The sequence below is a fragment of the Peromyscus eremicus genome, chromosome 1 (genome assembly GCF_949786415.1).
Source record: "Peromyscus eremicus chromosome 1, PerEre_H2_v1, whole genome shotgun sequence".
In the NCBI taxonomy this organism is placed as follows: Eukaryota; Metazoa; Chordata; class Mammalia; order Rodentia; family Cricetidae; genus Peromyscus; species Peromyscus eremicus.
Window position 1 is genome coordinate 147,544,948 of NC_081416.1, and position 25,284 is coordinate 147,570,231.

At 37.9% G+C, this 25,284-nt stretch overlaps 1 pseudogene; it reads right to left on the reverse strand.

The window, feature by feature from the left end:
* Positions 1 to 9,577: 9,577 nt before the first annotated feature.
* On the reverse strand, positions 9,578 to 10,438 carry LOC131920539 (glyceraldehyde-3-phosphate dehydrogenase-like; annotated as a pseudogene).
* Between the last annotated feature and the right edge of the window lie 14,846 nt (positions 10,439 to 25,284).

Here is a 25,284-nt window from a genome sequence, read left to right on the forward strand (position 1 = left end):
GGAAATATTGGACCAAAGCAAGACTGAAAGACAAGTGGGCAAATTCCAAAGTCTTATCTCCATATCTGATGTCAAAATGAAGTTCAGATTTCCAACTCTGTTCAGCTTTGTTGACTACAACACACTACTTTCTCTTGGTCTGGTTCCACTCATTGCTACCAGCTCTCTGTGGCAAGTATTCCACAACCTGGCATCGCTAACATCTTGGATTCTCCAAGGAAATTTAGGCTTCAATTTCGCAGCTTCACAAAATGACCTCCTACTAGACCTCTATTCAGAGACACCCCTGACGCATTTCTGGCCCCAGTGGTTCTCCTTAGGCATGGAGACAAATTCAATAACCTGTTTCTTTAGTCCTTAATTCTAAAGCCAGAACCACAAGACCAAACCTGCAAAGTTCTGCTACTTGCTTGTCATGGAACTTGGCCCCTAATTCAATTATGTCTTCCCCTGCTTTCTGTCCTTTGTTGCTGAAGCGTGGCTGCTCTGCAACCTCCTCTGTTGACCAGATTGGCCTCAAACTCAGAGATATTTCCAAGCTCTCTTTCCCAGTGCTGGGGTTAATGGTGTGCCCCATCACATCTGGCACTAAGCTTTTCTTTAGTTTCTTTCCACAAGTCGGAAACTTAGCTGGATCGGATCTTGTCTTAAGGTTGCTACTCTGTTGCATTTCTAATCTGTTTATATCCTTGAGGACAGTACTTATTTCCACTCCACTTTTTGCTGTTCCTTCACTCCTTAAATTTTACATTTGGTAATTAATTCTGCTTAGCGTGCTCCTTTTCATTATAAATCTTCACTAGAGTTATAACTAATAACTATTATACAGAGTCTATATTAGGCTCTTTTAAGATTTCCTCTGACAATGGAATTAATTCAAACCTCTTCACTTTAGTCTCAGGTAGACTCTTTGGACAATTGCAAAAGGTAGCCACCTTCATCACCAAACTATCACAAGAATGATCTCTAGGCAATGTACTAAAATTCTTTCCCTCTGAATCCTTTTGAGTGATTCCCCAATAGTTCAAATAACTCTTAGCACCACTGTGTTGCATGTTCCTAGAAGTATGGCCCATTGAGCAGTGCTTAATGCATTCCACTGTCTTTCTAACCCAAAGTACCAAAACCTAAATTCCTTCAAACAAAGACATGGTCCAGCCTACCATAGCTGTGCCCAAGTCCCTGGTACCAACTTCTGTCTTAGTTAGGGTTTCTATTGCTGTGAAAAACAGCATGACCACAGCAACTTTCATATAGAAAGTATTTAATTGGATTGGCTCAGGAACCCTCCAAATTGTAGGATTAATACATATCTCTCAATAGTTACCTTCAATGTAAATTGTTTTAACTCCGCTTGACTGGGTGACAAAGCATCCAGCTGTTCACTGTCTGAAAGCAACACATTTCTACTGACAAGAACATATATAGAATGAAAACAAAAGGGTGAAAATAATATTCTAAATGAATGGAATTTGAAAGAATGAGAGTATCTGTACTCCTATTTGGAACAATAAAGTTCAAAAACAGAAGTAATAATGATGCATCCTACTAAATGGATCATTCACCAAGAAGTAGTAGGGTCTGCGAGAAGTCCCACAAAAGAGCACCATGCATGGATGCAATCAACAAGAGCATTTTTTTCTATCTCAAGAGTAAAAATATCAGTGTACTGGGGCTGCACAGCCTACAAAAACGCAAAATGGTGGCCCTGAGAGAAGCTCCCAGGCTTCTTTTATACACAGCTGAAGGAATTCCTAAGGCAGTGAGAACATTCTATTTAGGATTGGTGTATGCAAGTGACAACCATATAAGTTCATTTCTAATTGGTTAGTGCTAGCAAGAGTGGGCTAAGTCTATAGCTTTTCCATTCTTGGGCAAGTATGCACAAGTCCCAGACTTCATCCTTATTTTGATATTACCTGTGGGAGGAGGGGTTTGTCCCAGGCTTAGTAAGGGTAGGAACTGAGGCCTAGTTCTTAACTCAGCTATTAGAAACCTGTCATGGTATTTGTTTGGCCTTCTCAGAAGTAATATCTACATATGCTTGTGTATATATGTGTATGTGTGTGCGCATGTGTGTCTGTGTGTATTCACATGCCAGTAAATTCAACTGCATAATGGTGGCTTAACATACAACTTCTTTTTTGCTTCTTTCTTTGTTTTATCAAAACAAAGTGTCACTGGGTAGACCTGGCTAGCTTGACACTCACTATGTAGGCCATGCTGGCCTTGAAATCATGGAAATCTACCTGTCTTTGCTTCTAGACCACTGGGATTACAGGCAAGTGCTATTACACCTGATTCCAACATTTATTAATGAATTATTCATAACATAAGTTGACAAGGAAGCTTCAAAGATAAACCACTTTAGCTAAAAGACTTAATATAAAAGTTCCTAGCACTCCATCCAACAACTCTGGAGCACATATCCTTCTCAGCATTACACAAACCATTATATGCCTCTAAAATATTTTAGCTCATAAAACAGTCTTCATAAAGGCCAACAAATTTAAATGCTTCCTGTCTTACAACATCAAATACAATTAGAAATGAACAACAAAAGAAGCAGCACAAAACATGCAAAGACATAAAGATTGTATGATCAATGAATTATAAAAATATGACACCACTAAGGAGAGAGACTGGTTGAAGAAAGAGATCAGCAGAAGCTCGGGGATGATGGAGATTAATAGTGAATGTGCTCACAATGAATTGTTTACACTTGTGAAATTGAAAATAAAGTAACAACAGCTATGATAAGGATTTAAAAATAGATAAAAGTTACACAATGAATAATTTTTTTCAAAGAATGCATTGATCCTTCAACATAAAATGTTAATAAATATAACATAATATATAAATAAAATGAAGAAAGAAACCCATTTAATAGTTTCAAAAGTTCCAAAAAATGACATGGGCAAAAATGAGTGACTTCTCAGGATGAACACTCTGAAGAAACTGGGAATAGGAATATGATACCCAAAGATGGTAAATGTGATATATTATAGCCAGCAGCTTACTGAATGATATCAACTCTTAACATGAAGAGTAAGACAAGCACATCTCTTCATCCCTTTTTTCTTCACCATTTTTTGAAACTGTGAAAGTAACAAATCAAGAGAAAGGAAAGGAATCATTCAGTTTCTCTTTTTAATATAACATAGTACATACTTAAAAAAAAACAAGGAAACATCTCATAAAGTATCAGAAATTCAAGACGGGAATGATTTTACAATTTCATGTTTAGTTTGTGTTAGGACTTAGTATTCTCTTTTTTAGAAATGAATGTATATATGTAGATTTATAATGCTGGTTGATTTAAGTTATGTAGAAAATAAAAATTAGAATAGGCACAGCCCAAGTGATGAAGAAGTCCTTGTCTGTTTACCCCATCTATACTTCCTGCCTGGCTACTGGTGAGTCAGCATTTTATTTATCCACCAATCAGACCAACACATTTAAAGCAAACAAAATGACATCCCACAGCACTTCCTCTTTTCTGTCTAATCAAAAAGGAAGGTTTTAATTTTAACATAGTAAAATCACATATAAAAAACTGTTATCAAGCAAGAATTATATTTATAATATCTAGTCTATTTGTATTCATCAAAATTAAAGAAAATATTCTATTGATCCTATATTTGTGAGTCTAAAGTTTCATATCTAATTTATCTTTTATTATAACCAAGGAAAATTATAACTATAACTATCTAGTCTTCAACTACATCAAAGACCTTAGAAGGATATAATATTACCTATATAAACAGGAAGAGCATTGTAAGCAATTTATGAAAATCTAGAATGACAGAGACAGCTGGCTACCTGGACAGTCACTAAAAGTTCCTCACTAACGTTGGGGCATCCATCTTCAGCCTATAGGTCTAGAGTCTCTCAGTTGCTTCTCTCTGTGTCCTGTAGAATGTCTGGCAGTCTCCTCTGTGAAGTAGAAACCTGAAGAACCATCTCGACTTGCAAAGTTCAGTGGTCACCTTCCTATGGTTCCTGCATGTCCAGTCAATGCAACATTTTGTCAAGAAGTCCAGGCAAGAACAGTTTCTTGCCCAAATGGCTATTTTTGCCAAGAAGATAAACTCCATATGGAGTGTCTTCAATGCCCATCCTCATTTCTGAAGTAAATTGATGCTGCCAAGAGCAGTCATGTCTCATTGTCTAGAAAGTCTAAGTTCTTAAAACATTTTAAATGCCATATTCTGTAGGTCTTTGAAGTGTTTGAAGATTACCTACCTAACTGAAATATATCTCTCTACACCTAGAAAACTTAACTAACATAAGTGTGATTATCATAGATGACTAATTATTAGTCTATTTCTTAATTGTAAACTAGAATTTTCAATGAGTTGCATAAACATAATATCCTAAACAAGAGTAGAAATATAAATACAATATAACAAAATTAACATTAAATTTATAATAAACTAGAATCTATAGCAATGTAAAACATTTCAAACAAGCTGTTGCTTTTTAAAAGCAGTTTCAATAATCTACCCTTATATCATATCATATCTATATTATCCCCTTTTTTGCTTTAGAAAGAGATTGTATTTATAATCAACCCCATTTAAATAAAAATAAACATTTATAAACAATGTTTTGGGAATTTGTGCATAGCTTCTCATACTATTTCCTGCTGGTGAAGGGTGCTGGCAATCTAATGCTGATACTGAGAAAATTAAGAGTTATGGTCAAGTCATGACTGGAATAGTCTGTGAGGTTGCATTGTCTGAGCCAATTGCCTTGAAGCCATTCTGGATGTTGGATCACCAGGGTCATGGTGTCATTGGAGACCTTCCAAGGACTTATCAAATCTGATGTCATTTGGCCTAAGGCAAGTCAGGTTATAGGTAGGCAGGAAATTAAGGATAGACAGGAAGAGAAAGGAGAGGCAGGAGAGATGCTGCCAGCCGCTGCCAGGAGAAGGAAGATGTAAAAGTACCGGTAAGCAACAAGCCATGTGGCAAAGTATAGATTTATAGTAATGGGTTAATTTAAGATGTAAGAGCTATCTAGCAAGAAGCCTGAGCCATTAGGCCATATAGTTTGAAAATAATATAAGCCTCAGTGTGTTTATTTGGGATCAAGTGGCTATGGGACACCAGTAGGAGATATAGAGATTCATCCCACTTGCAGGGCCCAGGCAGGACACAGGAAAACTTCCAGCTATGATAATTCCTTTAAGTAAGTGCTTTTCTCTGATTGCACTCCCATCATAGGTAGGAACATCAAGCATTATAAGCTTGCACTCAAAGGCTTTATGACTAAGTAATAAATATATCATTGGTCTACTCAACACCTCTCATGGTCACACTGAAGTTAAATTTTTGTTTCCTTGGTTTCAGAGGGTTTTGTGCTTTTGTTTGTTTTTTGAAAAAGAACTTAAAGGTGGATAGGAACAGGAGAGGATCTGAAAGGACTTGGAGGTAGGGGAACAATGTGATCAAATATATTTAAGTTTAAAATTTGTATTTTTTTAATTGAGAATTTTTTAATTCATTTTACATACCAAACACAGATCCACCTCTCTTCCCTCCTCCCAACCCTCCACATACTGTTCCCCCCCATCATATCCCATATTCTTTCCTACAAGAAAGTAAGGCCTCCCATGAGAGTCAGCAGAGCTTGGTGCATTCACTAGAGTCAGGTCCAAGGCCCCTGACCCCTCCTCTGCATGAAGGCTGTGCAAGGTGTCCCACTATAGGTATTGGGCTCCAAAAAATCAAGCTCATGCATCAGGAATGGATCCTCATGCTACTGCCAGGGGGCCCCTTAATCAGATCATGCTACACAACTGTCTTAACTATGCAGAGGCCCAAGTCCAAACCCATGGAGCCTCCACAGCTATAGGTCTAAAGTTCATGAGATCCCATTAGTTTGGTTTGGTTGTCTCTGTAGGTTTCCCCACCATAATCTTGGTGCTCCTTACTCATTGAATGCTTCTTCTGTCTCTTCAACTGGACTGTGGGAACTTGGCATTGTGTTTGGTTCTGGATATCTGCGTATGCTTTCATCAGTTACTGGAGAAAAGCTCTATGATGACATTTAGGGTATTCACCAATCTGATTACTGGAGTACAATAGTTCAGGGACCCTCTCCACTATTGGTAGTAGTCTAAATTGAAGTAATTCTTGTGGAGTCCTGGGAAAGTCCCTAGCACCCAGTTTCTTCCTATGCTCATGATGCTTCCTTGTATCATGGTATCAATGAAAGAGCAATCTTTCATTGCTTTCCCACTCCATCCCTGTTCCAGTTCAACCATCCTATTTCATTATGTTCTTATCCCCCATTCCCTAACCTCTATTGCCCCACCTCATCCCCAGTTTACTCACGGAGATCTCATCTAGTTCCCCTTCTCAGTGTGATCCATGCATCCCTCTTAGGGTCCTCCTTGTTAGCTGGCTTCTCTGGAGCTCTGGGTGTAGTCTCATTATCCTTTGCTTTACATCAAGTATCCACTTATGAGTGAGTATATACTATATTTGTCTTTCTGAGTCTGGGTTACCTCACTCAGGATTTTATTTTCTAGTTCCATCCATTTGCCTGAACACTTCATGATGTCATTTTTTTTTTACTGCTGAGTAGTACTCCATTGTGTATACGTATCACATTTTCTTTTTTCTTCAGTTGAGGGGCATCTAGGTTGTTTTTAGGTTTTGGTTATTTGCAGGAATAATGATGCTATGAACATAGTTAAAGATGTGTCCTTGTGGTATGATTGAGTATTCCTTGGGTATATGCCCAAGAGTGGTATAGCTGGTTCTTTGGCAAGACTTATTCCCAATTTTCTGAGAAACTGCCATACTGATTTCCAGAGTGGCTGTACAAGTTTGCATTCCTACCAACAGTGGAGGAATGTTTTCCTTGATCCACATCCTCTCCAACATAAGCTGTCTTCAGTGTTTTTTGATCTTAGCCATTCTGACAGTTGTAAGATGGTATCTCAGGGTCATTTTGATTTGCATTTCCCTGATGACTAAGGATGTTGAGCAATTCCTTTAAAGGTCATTTGGCCATTTGAGATTCTTCTGTTGAGAATTCTCTGTTTAGCTCTATAGCCCATTTTTTGATTGGATTGTTTGGTACATGGATATCTAGTTTCTTGAATTCTTTATATATTTTGGAAATAATTTTCTGTTATGTGGAATTGGTGAAGATTATTTTCCCATTCTGTAGGCTGTTCTTTTGTCTTATTTACCATGTCCTTTGACTTACAGAAGCTTCCCGGTTTTAGGAGGCCCCATTTATTAATTGTGCTCTCAGTGTCTGTGCTACTGGTGTTATAGTTAGGAAGTGGTCCCCTGTGCCAATGTTTTCAAGACTACTTTCTATTTTCTATTCTATCAGGTTGTGTGTAACTGGATTTATATTGAGGTCTTTGATCCACTTGGATTTGAGTTTTTGTGCTTGAAAAAAGAATGGATCTATTTGCAATCTTCTACATGTTGACGTTCAGTTATACCAGCACCATTTGTTGAAGATGCTTTCTTTTTTTCTGTTGTACAGTTTTGGCTTCTTTGTCAAAAATCAGGTATTCATAGGTGTGTGCTTTAATGTCAAGATCTTCAATTAAATTCATTGGTCCACATGCTGGTTTTTAAGCCAATACCAAGCTGTTTTTATCACTATAGCTCTAGAGTAGAATTTAAATTCAGGGATGGTGATGCCTCCAGTGGTGGCTTTATTGTACAGGATTGTTTTTAGCTATCTTGGGGTTTTTGTTTTTCCATATGAAGTTGAGTATTATTTTTTTCAGGTCTGAGAAAAATTGTGTTGGTATTTTGATGGGGATTGCATTGAATCTCTAGATTGCTTTTGGTAAGATTGCCATTTTTACTATGTTAATCCTACCTATGAGCATGTAGATCTTTCTATTTTCTGATATCTTCTCCAAATTCTTTCTTCAGAGACTTAAAGTTCTTGCCATACAGGTATTTTCATTTGCTTAGTTAGACAAACCCCAAAGTATTTTATATTATTTATGGTTCGTGTAAAGGGTGATGTTTCTCGGATTTCTTTCTCAGCCCGTTTATCATTTGTATATAGGAGGGCTACTGATTTGTTTGAGTTAATCTTGTATCCTGCCACATTACTGAAGGAGTTTATCAGCTGTAGGAGTTCCCTAGTAGAATTTTTGGGATCACTTATGTATACTGTCATATCATCTGCAAATAGCAAAAGTTTGACTTCTTCCTTTCCAATTTGTATTCCCTTTATTTCCTTTTGTTGTCTTATTGCTCTAGCTAGAACTTCAAGTACTATATGGAATACATACAGGGAAAGTGTACAGCCTTTTCCTGTTCCTGATCTTGGAGGAATGGCTTTGAGTTTCTCTCCATTTAATTTGATGCTCGCTGTCTGTTTGCTGTAAATTGCCTTTATTATGTTTAGGTATGTTCCTTGTATTTGTGAGTTCTCCAAAACCTTTATCATGAAGTAGTGTTGGATTTTTCAAAGGCTTTTTCAGCATCTAATAAGATGATCATGTTGTTTTTTTTCTTTCAGTTTGTTTATAAGGTGTATTATACTGACAGATTTTCATATGTTGAACCCTTCTTGCATCTCTGGGATGAAGCCTACTTGATCATGTTAGATAAGATTATTTGATGTGTTCTTGGATTCAGTTTGTCAGTACTTTATTGAGTATTTTGCGTCAATATTCTTGAGGGGATTAGTCTGTAATTCCCTTTCGGAAATGAAAAGGAAGACATAATAGCAATCAATGAGGAAATACAGAGAATCATCAGGTCATACATCAAAAACCTGTACTCCGCAAAATTGGGTAATCTAAAAGAAATGAACAATTTTCTGAATAGGTATCACATACCAAAATTAAATCAAGACCAGATAAACAATTTAAATAGACCTATGACACCCAAGGAAATAGAAACAGTCATTAAATGTCTCCCAATCATAAAAAGTCCAGAATCAGATGGTTTCAGTGCAAAATTCTATTAGAATTTCAAAGAAGAGTTAATACAAGTACTCTTCAAATTGTCTCACATAATAGAAACAGAAGGAACAGTACCAACCTATTTTTATGAGGCTACCATTACCCTAATACTAAAAACACACAAAGATGCAACAAAGATAGAGAATTAAAAATTGTTTTAAATAAAAAATATTAAAAAGGAAGTGACATGTTTATATTATATTATCTCTTTTGTTCTATAATACCTTTTCATGCTCATTAGTACATTTATGTTTTTATTCCTAATGAGGTATATAGATATAGTTCATTGTTTTATTACTCTATGTGTTTTGTTGAATGAATATCCTCAAATATAGGTATCTACTTTCTTATTCCTGGATAATTAGGCATATTAAACTTTCCATAATTATTTACAATATAGTAACAAACACATTTTTTTGGGTGTAGTGAGCTTTGTTAATAGCATTCAAGAGAATAGGGATCCTTAAGCCCCTCCCTTCCTGCTGGTGTTCTGGAATGAGAACTGTGAGGAAGATGCTCAGTGTTTGGGACTGAGCTGGGACAGGGACTCCTTTACAGTCCGGGACCTTTCTTACTCCTATGTTCTTGCTGGGGTAGGTGGTCCAGGGCTTCTTACTTCTTGCAGGTCATGTAGGCCATGAGATCCACTACTCTGTTGCTGTAGCTATAGTATTCATTATCATACCAAGAAACAAACCTCACAAAATTGACATTGAGATCACTGCCAGCCCCACATCAAAGAAACAAGAGTAGGTATCACTTTTAAAGTTGCAAGCGACAACCTGGTTCTCAGGATAGCCTGGGATGTCCTTTAGTGGGCCTTTGGTTGCCTGCTTCACCATCTTCTTGATGTCATCATATCATACTTGGCAGCTTTCCCCAGGTGATATGTCAGATCGATGTCAGACATGTGAATAGGAACATAGAAGGCCATGCAGGTGAGCTTCTGGTTGGGCTCTGGGATGACCTTGCCACAGCCTTGGCAGCAACAATGAATACAGGAATGATGTTCTGGACCATCACATCACAGCTTCTAGAAGGGCCATCCACAGTTTTCTGGGTGGTAGTGATGGCATGGGCTGTCATTATGAGTTCTTCCACAATGTCAAATTTGACATGGATGACCTTGGATAGAGGGGCTAAGCAGTTGAGTGTGTAAGAAGCATTGCTGAGAATCGTGAATGAATCATCATACTTCTCATGGTCCATACCCATCACAAACATGGGAGAATCAGCACAAAGGGCAGAGATGATCACCCTTGGGGCCCTATTTTTCAAGTGGCTTGAGGCCTCTCTACTGGTGAAAACACCAGTAGACTTCACAACATACTTGGCACCAGCATTGTCCCATTTGATGTTGGTGGGATCTTGCTCCTGGAAGATGCTGATGACCTTCCCATTGATAACAAGCTTTCTATTCTCAACCTTGACTGCTAACAGGAAGTGGACCCGAACAAAGGGAAAGAAGTGCATTGCTGTCAAATTGGCTGAAAGGAGGTGGAGTTCTCAGGAGCTCTTTGACATCAGACACTGAGATGCAGAGTTTGGAGTTCTCTCAGCTGGTTTTCAGTCTTGTTTTGGTACAGTATTTCCTCACTATCATCCCTGTCCTCCATTTTGGAAGAGTACTGTTTGTTCAGCTCGATTTCATTCTTGTTTTGGTACAATGTTTCCTCACTATCATCCTTGTCTTCCATTTTGGAAGAGAAATGTTTATTTGTGCCATTATATGTTGGAAGGATGTGATTTGCTTTTCATTTTGATTTTACAAGAGGTTATAGTTGAGAGATTAAATGAGATTCCGAAGAGACTTTGAACTTTGGACTCTTAAACAAGGTTGAGATTGGTAGACTACAGGGATATTTGAAGTTGGACTGAATGTATCTGATATAGCCACAAGTCTATGGGGGGCAAAAGGTATAATGTGGTGTTTGAATTAAAATGGTTATTATAGGCTCATAGGGAGGGGCACTATTAGGAGGTATGGCCTTGTAGGAGTAGGTGTGGTCTTGTAGGAAGAAGTATGTTACTGGGGTCAGAGTTTGAGGTTTCAGAAACTCAATCCAGGTTCAGTGTTATTCTTTCTTCCTGCTGTCAGCTGATCCGGATGTACAACTCACAGCTCCTTCTCCATCACTATGTGTGCAACCATGTGGCCATGTTTCCTGCCATGATGACAATAAGCCATCCTCAATTAAATTATTTCCTTTATAACAGTTGCTGTGATCATGCTGTCTCTTCAGAGCAATAGAAACCCTAACTAAAATAAGGGCTGACCACTCTGGGCTTAACCCTGTGAGAAGTTAACTCTGCCCCTGCCAGAATTTATTAGTTGTCTGTCTTTCTTTGTCTAGGGGTGGAACTTTGAAATTTTTACCTTCTGTGTTATCATATCCACTGATATTGTCATTGTTCTGGTATTGTTTATGTAGTTATTTCTTGGAAAGACAGCTTCACAGCAGACTTCCTAATATTATGGTTGTTTTTGGCTCCTCTTTTGGTGGTTTGAATAGGTATGGCCCTCATAGACTTATGTGTTTGAATGCTTGGCCTATAGAGAGTTGCAGTGTTAGGAGGTATAGCCTTGTTACAGTAGGTGTGGCCATGGTGGAGGAAGTGTGTCACTGTGGAGGTGGGCTTTGAGGACTTATGTGCTCAAGCTATGCTCAATGTGGGACATGCAGTTCACCTCCTGTTGCCTGTGGGTCAAGATGTAGAGCTCTCAGCTCCTTCCCCAGCAACATGTTTCCCAGCATGTTCCCCAACATGATGATAATAGACTAAACCTCTGAACTGTAAGGTAGCTCCAATTAAATGTTTTCCTTTATAAGAGTTGCCATGGTCATAGTACCTCTTCACAGCAAATAGAAACCTTAACTAAGACACTTCTCTTCCATCATGCTCCCTAGAATATCAGAAATGACAGTGCCAGGCATCAGCTGGTTTCAAGCACAAAGGCAGGTGTGGAGGGCAGAAAGCCTGAGTCTATGTGACAAACTGTGCTTGCTGTAATTGATAGAGAATACAAAACAAACTGTGTTTGTTGTAAATGGCAGAGCTGGAGAATGGGCCTGTACATTTTTTTGGTCCTAGACAACTATACATTGAGTGAATTCCAGGTGGTGAATATGGAGCTACATTATTTGCATTTACACTGCTAGATTTTTTATTTATTTTGCTATTCTTTACTTGTTTCATTTTGGAGCAAGACACATATTGTTTGTTCTTTAATTTGTAAGAGCTTCAAGTTAAGGAACTTTTTTGTTTTTTGTTTTTTGTTTTTTGTTTTTTTTGTTTTTTTTTTTTTTTGAGACAGGGTTTCTCTGTGTAGCTTTGCGCCTTTCCTGGAACTCACTTGGTAGCGCAGGCTGGCCTCGAACTCACAGAGATCCGCCTGCCTCTGCCTCCCGAGTGCTGGGATTAAAGGCGTGCACCACCACCGCCCGGCCAGGAACTTTTTTGATTTAGAAAAGTTCTTGAATTTTTTTCTTTTTTTTTATTTTGCAATACAATTCAGTTCTACATATTAGTCACGGATTCCCTTGTTCTCCCCCCTCCATTTTTAATTGCTTAAAAACTTGAAGATTATGGGACTTTGAAATTTTGATTGTGTTTTATGTGGTGATGTTAAAATGAGAGCTCAGGGACAAGGAATAGAAAAATTATAGCTTTAAGTGCAACAATGGTCATTGACCAGCACTGACAAAGTGATAAAGAAATTTTCAGCTTTCCTAACTCTTTTTATCTTAAGCCCTGAGCATATTCACAATTATTCAAGCACAGACAAATCACTGACACTGTTCATGGGCAAGACATTGAAGTAAAGGCCCAACACAGCTTAGTAGAGCAGCAGGACACACTTAGGTGCACAGTCTGTGGATGGATGTGGTTCTGACATGACACTTAGCAGAAGAAGGAGGAAGAAGGTAGGACAGGTGAGGTCTGAGTGGTGCTGCAGAGAGGGACCTGAAACATGGGCATGTCTAATGGAGGACTGCTAGGTGGAGTGAAGTAAATAGAAAGAGAAACCTAACATAACATGTGTCTTCTTCATAGTCCCTTCTAGAAGATGGTAGAAGATGGAGAGTTTTCACTGATGACAAAAGCCTCATGGTGAAAGAAGACTTGCAAGTGACAAAGTTTTTCCTTCCATCTTCCTCTCTGCTCCATGACATCTCAGAGAAGTGCCTTGTCTCACCCCTAAGAGCTGTCCTTTTCTCTAAGTTTCTTTTTGTTTGAGGCAGATGGTGATATTTCCAAGGACATACGAGTGTAAAAGGCAAGATGCTTGAGATTTGTATTTTCTATCCTTCTCTTGGTCAGCTGTGTGTTGACAACAGCAGTGCTTCTCCATGCATCTAGTTATCCCCTCCTACTACTGACCTCTGTTCCCCCCACTCACGCCCTCTCTCCTTCTCCAGTACCAATTCCTTCTGGTGATTATTGGAGCCAAGCAGTGGACAACTTACTTCACTCTCTTGCTTTTTAATTATTCTCTGTTTTTCTATTGTTCCTAAGACCTGTGGTCTTTGGAAATAAACACTTCCTGTAGCATTGATTGGTTATTCAAATTCTAACCATCAGTTTTTTCTTGAATGCAACATACAAACATTACAGATCAGCTTTGAGAAACATCAAACAACGAACCTGTTGCACTGGGTTTTGCCCTGGGAAACAAAATATTCATACAACCTTCCTCTTTTAAGAAACAACAGACATGAGTATGATTTCAGGAAGTAAGAAAAGTCTCTTTAAGACAGGCCATATCCTTGCTTCAAAAGTAAGCTTCTGTCTTAAGCCTTCCCAGGAGGAAGCTCTGGACCCTACATATTGCATTTTGTGGTAGTAACACAGGAATATTGATATAAAGAAAACTCCAAGACAGTAACTCTCTGAACATTCTTGGAATATATCCTTACCTTACTTCCATTTTCAGGTCTAGAGGTGAAGAGCTGAAGAAGGTCCTTTCACAGATTGGTTCTAGAATCTGCTTCCTTGTTCTGGAATTGGGATTTGCCTTATGGGAGCTGAGTAAATGTTTTTGACCTAGGTGAGTCTTATAAAAATGATGAGCAGACCTTGTGACTTCCAGTATGTATACGGTGAACAAGTTACACACTGGAAATCTTTGAGTCCAGATGCCCATTAAGATGTTTCTTAGCATCTGCCCCATTTCCACTATCTTATCAGCCTCTCCTATCCAATCCTTTTATGTCTACCCATGTCCAAATAATTACTCTTCCCTCTATTATGAACCAACTCCCATAATAGGTTGTAACATCAAGTAGTATCAGCTTGTGTTGTGTGAGTGCATTACTGAATCATAATCATATCATGCCTCAAATACCAGCCTCTACCATCCCATCCTAACTGATCTACCTACCTGTAAATATTTTTGTTCTCTCCATTAAGGGCCAATCCCCACCACAACAAGCAACATCAAAAATAAATGATGAGTTTTTTGTCTGTATAACTGAAGCATAAGCAGACTATAGAGACTTGCAGGGTTCTGCATGGTGACGGTGTGTCACTCTTGGTACTTTTTCCACAGCAGTGATGCTCTCAGTGTGGTTTTCTTCTCAGGGACATTCAAGCTGACAGTCCTCTGAATCCTCTGCAGGTATCCTAAGTTCCAATTCTCATCCATCTTCACATTTTTGTTACTAGTGAGCCAGCTTGCCTCTGTCTTAATCTTCAAAGTCAACTGATAAAGACAAGCTAGGTTCAGTCCTGTTTATGATTAAACAGGACTTTTCAAAGATTGGATTATGTATCATCCGAAACCATAAGTAGAAATAGTTCTGTACTGCCTGTTCCAGGAATGGTAATTGTGTCTTTGTTTCAAAACTTGTTAATAACCATCTCAGAACTCTGTTTCAAAAGGTCACACGACCACCTATGATTACCTTGTTATGACTACCTGTTGTGATTACCTTGTTTTGACCACATGCTATGTTCTGATCCTGTAATCTTGCCTATTCCCCCCATTTGGAAACCCCCTACCCATGAGGTGTATAAAAGCCTGCATTCCTCACATCCAATGCTGATTTCTTAAGCCCCATCTTAGGGGGCAGCGGCTCGTGTACATGAATCAAAATCCTTGCTTTAATGAATTGCTTTCTTTAATTATTTTGGCCACAGTTATTTGGGTCAGTGGTCTTCTCCCATCTTTGGGATTATCACTAGCACCTATGAACAGAAATTTTACTTTTATTTTATTTCATCAGTAAAAAGAAATGTGTTGGCCCACCTGTCTTGTGAAATGCAGATTTCAGCATGTGTATCAGTTCATATAACCTATTTCATAAATTTGTTAATCTTTATGTTCTTAGAGTGTAAATGCTTGGAATTTTTAAGCATTTTCTTCTATGAATTAACTTTATATTCTTCTAAGCACAGGCACCTTTGGTTCATTCCTAGTTTTTTAAAAATATTATTTAATTTTGAAGACAAGAGGGACAAGTACATTGGAGGCCATGGGAAGAATGTTGTTCTTTGGATGTGGCTTAACTATGTCCACCATGTAGTGGACACTTGTTCATCAAGAATGATAGCTTTGGGAGGGTCTGTGGGGCTTTTACAAGGTGAATCCTAAAGGCTGGTCCTTAGGGGACTTGGTCCTGGGTTCACAACCTATCGTGGTGTTTGAGAGTTGTCATAATAGGAGTATGCCTGACCTTACTTGGGTTTCGTTGCTTCCTGTATGGAGACAGGATCTTTCCTCTGCACATGCTCCAATATCTAGCCTTGGTCCTGTCCAGAACCCAGTAACACATGAGATGTTCAAAATGATGCAGTCTCAGTGGGATCTACAGTATAGGTAATTTTGTTTCACCAACATCAAGTACCCTTTCTGTTAATGTATTATATCAGTGTAGGGGTTCACATGACTACAAGGTAGTTAGAGGGCATACCAATACATTATCTATTACTTTACAACTTTGTTTTACTCTATAATTAATTTAGATTAAAATGTTGCAGAACAACTGAAAAGTCAGTGTGTGGGACTGAATACCTACATATATGTCACCATCACTATGAATACATTATTTGAGTGGTAGAGGAGGTGGTTTACTAGAACCCCAAAAGAAAATATAAGCATTCATTTATTCTATTACAATTAAGTAATACTTAAAAATTTGTCATGTTTTCTTCTACTAGTCCTTTGAAGAAGATAAATAAAATATAGAAAGAGTTATAGGTTCTCACTTGCGTTTCTTCTTCCATGACCCACTCTATAATTTCTAAACTTGGTAGTTATTATTCTCTTTCACAGCATCAGGATGCTTAAAGAAAAATTCATTATGAACCTTGAGTTAGTGTAAAGCATATTTCTTCTACTGGTAAGAAACTTGGCAAGAATGAGAAAACTTGCACCATAAACTAACACAATGATGTATTAATGCTAAATAATAACCAGGTGAAAGTGACACACAGAATTAAAATCTGAGATATCTTATAACATGTTACCTTAATCTACCCTCTACATCACATATATAAAAATTTGTAGTTAATTTTTATCTGAAGAATAAGTTTTGTAACTCATGTGAAGTGGAATCTCATCCATGTTTTAAATTTTGCTGTATACATAAATACAAACACAGAAATAGAGATATACTAGTCTTAGGCATACCCAAAACTCTGTATCCCAGTTCAGAGAGAGTTGCTCATTGATGTCTATTGTTGTTCTCTTCACAATTTCCAGGAAATAGTGGAAGCCTAGATATCAATCTCTTGATGAACGAATGATGAAAATATTGTTCATATACACATGGTATATTATTCATCCATAAAGATATAAAAATTTCAGGTAAATAAATGGAGTTGGAAACAACCCTTCCAAAGTAGAAATCCCCATCAAAAAATGTCAATGTTACATTTTGTGTTGTGTATGTAGATAAAACATTTGATCCTTTAGATACATTTCTTTAAATTGGAGTATCTATATGATGCAGGAAACTGGTAAGGGGCTGTGCAGGTATGGGGCAGGAGAATTGAAGAGCAGGTCTTATGAAGTGGGAAGGAGAATAATGGGACAGAAAGTTTGAATTGGATAGAAGATGGGAGGGTGGGGTAGAGACAGGGGAACTGAGAAGGGTACCTAACATTAAACACCTTTCAAAAAGGCACATGGAAACCCACTACCATGGTCACATCCTTGTATGTATATATATATATATATATATATATATATATATATATATACATATATGTATTTATAAAGATATAAATATTTATAAAAATAAATATATATTTCTAATAAATAAAATACACACACACATACACATTTATAAATGGAGTTGCTCTGCAATGGACGAAACAGTATCTCCCTAGACAATATAGGCTGTCAAATATAATGCCCAGTGCTAGGTATAGGTTACCCTTTTTAAGTTGTTGATCAGTGGGGTTCTATAATCTCCCAAGCCACAAACACTACAGGTTATTGCCAATGCCCTTATTCACTCTCTAGAACTTGATGCTAAGACCCTATTGATGAAGACATCACACACTTGAGTCACAGACCATCGTAGCTTGAAATTTTTCTGTGTCCTGCCCTGCTCTAAGGTCCCACAGCTGGTTATAAAATAATCACCCCGAGGCTTATATTAATTACCAACTATATGGCCTATGGCAGGCTTCTTGCTAGCTAGCTCTTTCATCTTAAATTTATTCATTTCTATTAATCTGCGTATTGCCACATGTTCTGTGTCTTTACATGTGTCCTATTGCTCCTTGGACAGTTGTTTAGCATCCCCCTTACTCTCCTTTGCTGTGGGATGTTCTGTATGGCAAATGTGTTGCTGATTAGTCAATAAATAAAACACTGATTGGCCATTGGCTAGGCAGGAAGTGTAGGTGGGACAAGGAGGAGAATAAAGCTGGGAAGTGGAAGGCTGAGTCAGAGAGACACTGCCAGCCGCCACCATGACAAACTGCATGTGAAGATCCTGGTAAGCCACGAGCCATGTGGCAAGGTATAGATTTATGGAAATGAATTAATTTAAGCTGTAAGAACAGTTAGCAAGAAGCCTGCCACGGCCATACAGTTTGTAACCAATATAAGTCTCTGTGTTTACTTGGCAAGGTCTGAGTGGCTGTGGGACTGGCAGGTGAGAGAGAGTTGCCCTGACTGTGGGCCAGGCAGGAAAACTCTAGCTACACTCCTTTTTCCTTTCACTATCTCTCTTGGATTTTCCTGCCTGGCTCCATCCTGGCCTGCCATAGACAATGCAGCCTTATTTATCAACCAATCAGAGCAAAACAAAGTACAGAAAGACATCTCTTTACTGTATAATCAAAAAGGAAGGTTTTAACTTTGACATAGTAAAGTTACATATAACAAAACAGTTATCAAGCAAGAATTACAGTTACAATGTCTAGTCTATATTTGGCAAAATTAGAAAATATTCTACCACCTAATCTATTTTTCTAAGTCTGAAGTTTTATATGTAATTTATCTTTTATAATAAGCAAGGAGAAATATAACTATAACTATCTAGTCTTCAACTCCATCAAAGACTCCAGAAGGATGTAATATTACCTAATAACAGGGACATCATGCTGCTTGAACAGTCAATCAGATTTCCTGTACAATGTTGGGGCATCCATCTTCAGCCTGCAGACCTAGCATATCTGACAGACTTATCTGTGAAGCTTATTTTTGAAGGACACTTATTTTTGAAGGACTGTCCCACCTTGTCTTGGTGAAGTTCTACAATCACTTTCTTTTGTGTCCTGCTTGTCCAATTTGTACAGCATAGTGTCAGCAGTTGAGGCAAGGGCACTTTCTTTGTCTACATGGCTAGCTTTTGTCATAAGGAAAACAAACTCCATATGGAGTTTCTTCGATGCCCATCATCCTCTTTGAAGTAATTGGTGATGCTAGGAGCAGATGTGTCTCACTGTCGAGAAAAGTCTAAGTCCTTAAAACATTTTAAATGCCACATTCTATACGTCTTTGAAGTGTTTAAAGATTGCCTATCTGAAATATATATCTGTATGACCTTGAAATCATACCTAACATGACCATAAGTTTGCTATTATAGATAACTATTAATTGTTATTTCTTTTTAATTACATATTTCATTATTAAATGAGCTGCATAAACATAATACCCTAAACAAGAGTAGAAATATACATACAGTATAACAAAATTAAACTAAAATCCACATTGATGCAAAATATGTAAGTTTAACAGTTGGGGTTTTTTTGATTAAAGTAGACTTAATAATCTACCCCCTTTCCCCATCATTTTTATATCATAATCCCCTTTCTTCTTTTAGAAAGACATTGACTATGACCAATAAGTTTGTAACCAACACCCTAAACAAAGATAAACATCCATAATCCATTTTTGGCAATGTGGGTGTAGTTTTCTAGGCAACTTCCTGCTGTTGGTAGTCTTATGGGGACTCAAAAAAAATTTTAGGATTATGGTCAAGTCCTGACTGGAGTATTCTGTGAGGCTATATTCCCTGAGCCATTTGCCTTGAGGATCATCTGGAGACCTCAGGGGGTCTTTCTTGATGGAACTATATTAACCTAGAAGGAATCTATAGCTTCTCATCTTCTGTGGAAAGAGAAGGAAAACCTCTTTTCCAAAGCAACATATCCTTAGACATAAATTTTGAAACAAAGATACCATATATATATATAAAACTCATCAGCCTGAGTTAAATACAACCAAATATCTCCCTCCAGTTAAAAATTCCAAAGACAACATAATCCAGACTCTCTGTGTAATTTCCATCTTTACATGGCTTATTATAGTTTTTATATATTATTTTTTAATACTTTTATTTTTGTGACTATATTGTTTCTCTTCTCTCTCTTAAGCCTACATAATTTATTATACACAATGTAAACTGTTTAGAGTTTTATTCCATCTGGATCTGTCTTATTGTGAATCTGTAATCATTTTTTGACAATTGATTTAAAATGCAGTGTGGCTAGAACTGAAGCTGTAGCAGCACTGGATGTCAGTCCCTCCCCACTAAGTTTTTTAACATGGCACAGGTACCAAAGAGTCATGCTTACCTCCCCAGTTCTGGGAAGCAGTATTAAACAGTATGCCTGTGATTTTAAGCCTGTGGCTGTGCACCGAAGCCACCAGGCAGTGGCTGGGGAAAGCCTCTTTGTATCAAGGCTCAGCCTATTAGAGATACCAGGAATCCTCAATATTGCTGCTGAAGCCCGCTGTGGCCAGGGGATGTGTTTCTGTATTGCAGACCACCCTGAGTGATATGAATTAGGAAGATGCTTTTGGCTCCATTTTAGAATCCCTTTTATAAGCTTTCTTGGGTTTTCAGGTGGAAACTCTGGCTATCACGTTTGGCGCCAAAATGTAGCTGAAAGTTTTCCTGTGTCCTGTTGCCCTGAGCTTCTGGAGCCACTTATAAAATAATCACTCAGAGGCTTAATATTAATTGCAAATTATATGGCCTATGAATCAGACTTCTTGCTAGCTGGCTCTAATAACTTAACTCAACCCATAACTATTAATCTATGTATCGTCATGTGTTCCATGGCTTTCCCTGCCTCCCATTACGTGTTGCTCCTTGGACAGCAGTTTGGCATCTCTCCTTACTCTCCTTTCTTCTCTCCATATATTCTTGTATTTTCCCATCTGGTTCTATCCTGCCCTGCCATAGGCCAATGCAGCTTTATTTATCACCTAATCAGTGCAACACATATGCACAGTGTACATAAAGATAATCCATGGCAGAGCAAGGAAAAATCAAGGTGGTTTATTCTGGCTTAGAGTTTGAAGGTCTATCCCACCATGACAGGGGAGACATGGCAGCAGGAGTTTCAGGCTAGCTGGTCACATTGAACTGACAGTTTGGAAGCAGAGAGTGAACAAGAAGAGAGGCCTCCCCAGTGGTGACCCACTTCTGCCAGCGAGGCTCCACCTGCTCAATGTGCTACACCCTTCCCATCTGCCACTCCAGCTGGGACCAAGTGTTCAAATGCAGATCCTCTGGGACACTTCACATTGAAACTGCCACAGTCCATCAGAACAACTCTAAAAGTATCCCTTCTCACTCCAACCTGGAATATGGAGGTGCACTTTACATCAGTCCCCTTCCAATCTTCAGTTTCCCTGGTCTCAGGAAATTGTATGACTGAATTAAATTTTCAGTTTTCTTCCAGAGACCTCATTCAATTCTTTTGTTTGAGAAGCATGATATTTGTCTTCTAGTTTCTGCTTAAATTTCTGTCATGACTGTAGACAAATCTTAAAAGGTCTTATTTAATAAAAACCTGTAGCCAGATGTAGGGGTGAAAACCTGAGAGACCAGAGGAATAGAAAAAGCCTCAAGCTAACCTCACCTCACTGACACCTCAGTCTCCAAAGAGACCTACTTCCTATATACCCATACCTATATGCCTTTCTGTTCTGCTATATTATTTGCTCTCTCCCTGCCAACTCTGTCACTTCCCGTCTGTCTGTACAGACCTCCCAACCTCTATGGTTAGTGCTGAGATTAAAGGCGTGAGTCACCATGCTTGGCTCTGTTCCCAGTGTGGCTTTGAACTCACAGAGATCCAGACACATCCCTGCCTCCTGAATGATAAGATGAAAAGTGTGTGCTAACATTCCTGACTTCTATGTTTACTATAATGGCTGGCTTTTTCCTCTGATCCTCAGGTAAATTTTATTGGGGGACATAGTATTTTGGGGGACACAATCCATCACCAAATTTCCCCTTTTTTGTCTAAAATAAAAGTTATAACTAATATAAGAAAAACTATATATAATAAGTACAACTATATACAATATATACTAATAATAAATACATCAACAATGTCCAGGCCATTTACATTTGACAAATTCCATGAAAATATTCCATTCTATCCCCTTTTGGTGAATCCAAAATATAATTCACTTTCTATCCTATCTTGTATTACCAACAGAAAACTATCTTATGATGTCTTTCAAATTTATACACTTTACACCTCTTAGTGAGTTTCTTTTCTGGAATATTTTAACTAGGAAAAAATAACTATCTAATCTTCAATTCCCTCAGATTCCTGAGAAGGGAATAATATTACCTAGTATAACAAGAAGTGCAAATAAGTGACTTCCAAAAAATGTGAATTATGACAGAAACAACCAGCTGCCTGGACAGTCACCTGAGGTTTCTCTGCAACATTGGGGCATCATCTTCAGTCTACAGGCTTAGCATATCTAACAGACTCATTTGTGAAGCAGGATGTATTCAAGGCCTACAGCTCGACCCCACATTTAGTGTGAATATTCCATGTCCCAGGTAAACTTGAATTCCACCAGTGTCATGTCATGATTCAGCATCTTAAATTCTGGAAACTGCTGGTGCTTTTGGAATTAGGTTTCCCATTCTTCTCAGTTTGTGGGTGGCTTCATCTCCTTTATTAATTGCTAGTCTACTATGTAGAGGCCAGACTCCATCAGTTTATTTACCCCTCCAAGAATAACTGTCCCAGCTACTGTTCCACCGCACACCAGGAGCCATCAGCCCACTGTGTGTTCAGCTGCCTTCAAAAGAAGGAGCACTGTACCTTTTCTGGATTGCAAAGGCCACTTCAGCGATGCTGCCATATTTCCCTGGCCTCAGAGGACACCCGTTGCCAAAAGAAAGTGCAACCATACTTGTCTTGGCATTCCTTTGTTTTGTGTCTTGCTTGTCCATTTGCAGTCAATGGGAGGGCACTTTCTTGCCCAGTGGTTAACTTTTGCTGCAGTGAAAGTTAACTCCATGTTGAGGTTCTTCAGTGCCCATATCTTCTCTGATATAGTTTGGTGCTGCCAGGAGCAAACATGTCTTATAGTAATAAAAAAAGAAAAAAAAGGCAAAATTGAATGTCTTCTCAGGATGAAAACTCTGAAGAAATTTGGAACAGGAACATGATACCCTAAGTTAGTAAAGGTGATATATTACAGCCAGCGGTTTACTAAATGACATCACCTCTTGAACTTATGAATAAGACAAGCACATCCTCCATCCCTCTTTTCTTCATCATTGTGCTTGAAACCTTAGTAAAAGTAATAAATCAAGAGAAAAAGAACCATTCACAGTTTCTCTATTTAATATAATAGAATTATGTACTTAAAAAAGACAGAAACATCTCACAGAACATTAGAAATTCAAGATGGGAACAATTTTACAGCTTCAAACACAGTTTGTGTTAGGCCTTGGTATTCTCTTTTTAGGAGTGAGTGTATACATGCAGCTATAGTGTTGGATAATTTGGGTGATGTAGAAAATAAAAATTCAAATGCAACAGGAAAAATTAGAACAGGCACAGACCAAATGATGGAGAAATTTTTAATATTCATAAATCTCTTTGGTAGACAGTCCTGAGTATATTCAGAATTATTTGTGTGTTCACAATAATTGATGTTTGTTGGTAGGACATTGAAATAAAGACCAAAGACAGCTTTGTTGAGCAGCAGGAAGCACTTAGGTACACAACATGACAATAGGAGGGTCATCTGAGATGATTGCTCAGCAGAGGAAGGAGGTCATCTGTGGTGATATTTTATTTGTGCTGAAATGTGGTGATATTTTATTTGTGCTTTAATAAATAAAGCTTGCCTGGAGATCAGAGTAGTAAGCCAAATTCCAAAAACATCAGCAATTTCCAGAGTTTAAATTCCTGAATCATGACAGGACACTGGCAGAATTCAAGTTATCTGATACAAGGAATACTTGCAGCACATGTGAGGATGACTTGTAGGCCTTCCATACATCCTACTTCACAAATGAATCTGTGAGATATGCTAAGCCTATAGGCCGAAGATGATGCTCCAGCATGCAGAGAAACCTCGGGAGACTGTGAAGGAATCTAGCTGTTTTTGTCAAAACTCACATTTGTTTTTGGAAGTCACTTGTTTGCACATCCCGTGTTAGTTGGTAATATTATTTCCTTCTCGGGTGTTGAGGGAGTTGATTAAATAGTTGTAATTATAGTTTTCCTTGTTAAAAAATTTCAGAAAAGAAACTCATTAAGAGGTGTTAAGTGTATACGTTTGAAAGACATAATAAGATAGTTTTCTGTTGGTAACACAAGATAGGATAGAAAGTGAATTAGGTACATTTTTGGACTCACCAAAAGGGGATAGAATGGAATATTTTCATGGAATTTGTCAAATGTAAATGGCCTGGACATTGTTGATGTTTTTATCTCATATATATTGTGTACAGTTATTGTACTTATTGTATACAGTTTTTCTTATATTAGTTATAACTGTTTTTTAATTTTTTCATTAGAAAAAGGGGAAATCTGGTGATTTTTTTTTGTGCTTTAAAAAATAAATTTGCCTGGAGATCAGAGGAAATAAGAACAGCCATTATAAGTAAACAAAGAAGTCAGGCAATGGTAACACCTGCCTTTAACCTATCACTTGGCAGGCAGGAATCTGTCTGGATCTCTGTGAGTTCAAGGCCACACTGGAAACAGATCGAGGTGTGGTGGCACATGCCTAAATTCCAACACTAGTTAACCATTGATGTCTGGTGGTCTGTACAGACAGACAGGCAGTGACAGAGCTGGGCAGGAAGAGGAAGTGATGTAGCTGGACAGAGAGAGCAAATCAGATGTCAGAACATCAGCATATATAGGCGAGTGTAGACAGGAAGTAACTTGCATTTGGAAGCTCTAGAGTTGTTGAGGTGAGGTTGGCTGGTGTCTTTTCCTATTTCCATGATCTCTCTAAGCCTTTCACCCCTATATCTGGCTCTATGTTTATCATTTAGTAAGACCATTTAGAAATTCATCTACAGTCATCATCCCTCTAAGTAAGTGCTTTTCCCAGATTGCACTCCCATTATAGGTAGGAACACCAAGCATTATGAATTTGCATTCTGAGGCTTTATTATTAAGTGATAAATTAATCATTGATCTAATCAATACTCTTCATGGCTACACTGAGGTTAAACTTTTGTTTTCTTGGTTTCAGAGGGTTTTGTTCTTGTTTTTTGTTTTTGTTTGTTTTGGAGAAAGAATGTAAGAATGGATAGGGAGCAGGAGAGGATCTGGAAGGACTTGGGGGAAGATATCAAATATGTTTAATTTAATAATAATAAATAATCAAATATATTTAAATTAAAAATTGTTTTAAACAAAAAGTATTAAGGAAGTGACAAGTTTAATTTTCATTATCTGTAATGTTCTGTATTATTCTTTGATGCTCAGTATATTTATATTTTTATTCCTAATGATATATGTAGGTGTAGTTCATTGTTTAATTACTCTATGTGTTTTATTGAATAAATATCAAATTTAGGTATCCATTTTCTTACTCCTGGATAATTAGACTTATTCAACTGTCCATA